This window comes from Chinchilla lanigera, unplaced genomic scaffold (assembly GCF_000276665.1).
Source record: "Chinchilla lanigera isolate Chin_1 unplaced genomic scaffold, ChiLan1.0 scaffold00061, whole genome shotgun sequence".
In the NCBI taxonomy this organism is placed as follows: Eukaryota; Metazoa; Chordata; class Mammalia; order Rodentia; family Chinchillidae; genus Chinchilla; species Chinchilla lanigera.
Genome location: NW_004955462.1, coordinates 2440943 through 2445233, shown reverse-complemented (window position 1 = coordinate 2445233; position 4291 = coordinate 2440943).

The following is a 4291-nucleotide window of genomic DNA, read 5'->3' as shown; positions in this document are numbered from 1 at the left end:
GAGTTAGTTACAGACCCCCAGGAAGTCTGAGCAGTGGCTGCTCAGGCTGGGGATATTCCTTCTGACCCTGGGAATTTACATCGTAGAATTTCTTTTAAATATATAAGAAGCGAGGTGTGGCAGCACACACTTGTAATCCCAGCACTCGGGAGGCTGAGGCAGGAGGATTATTGTGAGTTTGAGGCCAGCCTGGGCTACAAAGTGAGTTCAAGGCCAGCCTGAACTGCATAGTGAGACCCTGTTTCAAAAAGACAGGGAAAAAAAAAAAACTAAATATAAAACAAGTGAGTAAAGTTACATGGATGTTATCTCAAGCACAATAAAAATTAAAGAAAATTAACAACAGGAGATGGATCTTGGAAAATGATATAGATATATTTGGAATCATACGCAGATATTAAAGAATCATCATGTATATGGTTCTGTTTCTTGGCAGGAAAAAGATATCCATCCATATGGTAAATGAAGAAAGATGCAATAAGACAATAAGGTTGGAATGATTCCATTTTTGTAAACATCTGTTTTATGTTAAAAAAACTGTATCAACAGTGGTTGACTGTTAATAGTGTAGCTAATTGGGCTTTTTACTATCATCACAAATTTCATTACTTTTCTGGTATTTTTAATTAGTCTTTGTTATTTACTTTAAAGTGATAGGTGGTTAGGGTGGTAGTGGTTAACTTCCCACTTCAACAAAAAGATTTCATGGAAACATAGTAGAAGACTGTGATTCTATTATAGACATAAGCTGTTGCCCAAAACTCAGTTCTGGGTTTGCATTTTCTCCCCAAGACAGAATGTTCCTCCGCATTCTTCCAGACACCCCAGAAGAGGCCTCTTCCCTTGGGCCCCTTTCTCCACTGCCTCCCAGGCCCTCCTGCGGAGCTGGTTCTGTTCAACGTGTTTGACCCTAAGTCACTAGCACAGAAGGCACAGAGAAAAACAAAATTATTTTATGTTACAATTGATTCACCAGCAGCAAGGTCAAGACCCAGCTGATTGCAGACTTTCTTCCAAAGAACATAATCCTTACCCCCATGGTGAGGGCTGCCTGGGCTGCCGGTCTGGTGGGCTTGGAAACAGGTTCTGGGCCAGTGGCACCCAGTACTCTCCACCCTACCAGTAGCCATGTGATTTATCATCCACACTGAGACACTTTGGGAATGAAGGGGTGGCTTGAGGTGCCAGGACCAGACGTAGCTGTGACGTACCGTCATGTGGCCCACAGTGCTGCCGACCTTTAAGCGGGAATGGAGGACTGTGGTAGCACCTGAGGAACAGAAACCCTGCTCCACCAACTGGAAAATTGCAGAGCAATGAGGACATTCAGTCCAGCTGGAGTTAACGTGTCGAGGACGGACAAAGGTCCCGTATTTTACCTTACCTAACACACCATCTTGCACGTTTGGCAGGCAGGTGGAAGCCCCTGGCACAGTGGGCAGCATGCCTGGAACGGAGAGCCGGCTCCATGTGCACGGTCACACGAGTGTCCCTCAGTCCTCGCGGCCCAGGGGCAGATGAGGCAGCTTCTGGGGTCACTGCTGGAATTCCACTGGTGTCAGCCCTCACCTCCCTCCCTGAGACCTCCCCGCACTCTGCAGAGGAGCTGCCCCAGTGGACTGGCTCACTGCTCTCTCATCCACCGGACGGCTGCGCGGGAGGAGGAGGTGGGCTCCTGCCAGGTCCCTGGGCCTCCCCGGGTGCTGCCCGCATCGCTTCCAGATGCCGAAGCAGCAGTGTGTCACCGTCGGGCTTCAGTGCAACGCAGCGGCGCTGTGTCCTCTGTGGAACGTGGCGACCTCCCAGCCCCACGCCTTGACAGCTTTAGTCCTCCCCAAACCGTGGGGTCTTCTTCCGCTCCTCTTCCTCCACCCCACACATCCAATCCCTCAGGCAGTTCTGTGGAGACGCCTTCAATACCCTCCCAGGACCAGCCTCTTGTCACTGTGCTGTTGCCGCAGCCTGTCCGGGCCACCAGCATCTGCTCCCGGATGGCTGCAGAGCCTCGCTGCAGTGTGCTGGTTTCTCTCCTCACCACGTGGCAGTCAAGCTCACCAGATGGGTCAATTTTCTCCAGTTCTCTTCTATTTCCTACCAGCCGAGTTTACTTCTTCTCTGTCTGAGTCCATTTCCTGTTGCTATTACAAAACACCCAAGGCTGGGTAATTTATAAAGAACAGGTGCTTATCTCACAGTTTTGGAGGCTGGGAAATCCAAGAGTTCACAAGCAGCATCGGATCAACATGCGTGAGGCCCTGGAACTGGGTCACAGCGTGTCAGCTGGGGTCTCTTTTCCTCGCCTTAGGACAGTGATGCCACTCCGGGGTTCCCCACCCTCAGGACCTCATCTGATCCTATTTCCTCCAATGCCCTCGCTGCCAAATGCCATCACATATCATTCGGAGGTTAAATTTACAAACCCGCCCGTGAGTGGAGGCCTCAGCTCATCCCACGGCCATCTCTACCTGCGATGAAAGTGAGTCGGAGCTGAACCGCAGCCGTACGCCCTGGGGTGTTTTCAGGTTGGAGGGCAGAGTTGGTGGCCGGCTTCCAGCCACAGCCCCGCGATCCTGCGTGGGGACAGCGTGTGGCGCTGTTCTAGACGCTCGTGGACGCGGGTGTGTCCAAGTGACAGGTCTGTGGAGTCGCCCTAAGAGTGGCCTCTAGGGTTTCTCCCAACCCCGAAACTGACCTGTATCTTAAAAGGACAAAGGAGAAAAACAAAGTCAAGGAAACAGCCATGGGCAACGGAGGCGGTGGTGCGAGGCAGAGGGAGGTGCCGCAGAGACCCCAGCCCGGCGCGGGGTGGTGACGGCTCCGCTGCCGGGGGCGCTCCAGCCGCTCCAGCTCCCCAGAACAGAGCCAGGCGCGGGGGCGCAGGCCGGGAGTCCCAGCACTGGGGAGGCTGAGGCAGGAGCGTGGCCAGAGTTCCAGGCCCGCCTGGGCTACACAGCTAGACCCAGTCTCAAAAAACCCAACCCAAACCACAAGAAAGCAGGTTCAGCGGATGCGAGCCCGACTCGGCCACCCCGCCCGACTCTCCGCGAGGCCGACGCCCGCGCCAGGCCCTTCCGGGGCGCGCACTTCGCCGGGGCTCCAGGGCGCCCTGCGCTGTCGCCGCACGGCCTGCCCCGCAAGGGGCCCACTGGCCCAGGAGGACAAAGCGAGCGGGACCTCCGCCACTGGCCTTTCCTGCCGCGCGCGTGCGCATCCTCACTTTCTCAGTCCGCGCGCAGGACGTCCGCGCATGCTCACGGCGCTCCCGCGGGTTCCCCGAGAGGCGGCGCGGTCCCGCAGCGCCCCCTGGCGCACGGAGCTGGACGGCGCAGGCCCGCCAGAGCCCCGTGCGAGTCCACAGCGCTTGATAGACTTCGCGTTTCCAAACTACCTCCCTGTGCTCTATCATCCACCTTTTGTCTTGCTCTTTATTTATATTTTGGGTCTTTCATATAAGAAAAACTACGAGATGTTTAACCTTCTGTGCCTCAATTTCCGTGGGGATGAGCGAAGAGGGCAGAGCGGGAGGGTCCGGGGTCAAAGGATGGAGACGCGATGCGCATGCGTAGCGGTCACCACTTTGAGTGTAATCACCACGCACTGCAAGCACGAGCTAACAGAAAAGAGACCCAAAAAACAAAGACACACTTCTCTCTGGCTGCAGGAGCATGCTGTGCCCACTGTGAAGCTTTTCCCGTGCTTGCAGAGTGACTCCAAGGCCCGCTTACGCCGTGGAGACCCAGCTCACCTGCCTTGCCCCGTGGCCGTGCTCCGGGCTCCAGCACCGCTGACCGTACCTGCTCTGTGGTCCTGGCGTTGTGGGTAAGGAGGAAAAGTCCTCGCTCCTGGACAGCAGTGCCACAGAGTGAGCGGCGGCCTTCTGGCGGTTTGGACAGAGGCGGGCATAGTCCTCACTAAGTCCTGCTGGGAGTAAACAGTAGTGCTGGGCTGACTTCTTCAAACCTTCCATGAGTTTGGTATTTTTCAGAAGCAGCTGTCACGGGCATCCCCGAGCGGTGCCGAGCTGTGTGAGGAGGAAGGACGCGCCCAGGCCGAATGCCAAGCGTGGAAGCTTAGACACGCGCGGACCACTCGCGCCCCTCCACAAGGAGGCCTCCCTGGGGCTGCAGACTGCTGTGCAAACCTGAGGCCTGGGGCTGGACTCCGCGGACCACGCCAAGGGTGGCATCTGGCCTTCATGGACATCAGTAATTTCCCCCAGTGTAGAAGCTCAGGGGGCCCGACTGTAACAGAGTACAAACTAAATACAGCGCACTTCACACAGCATGAAACG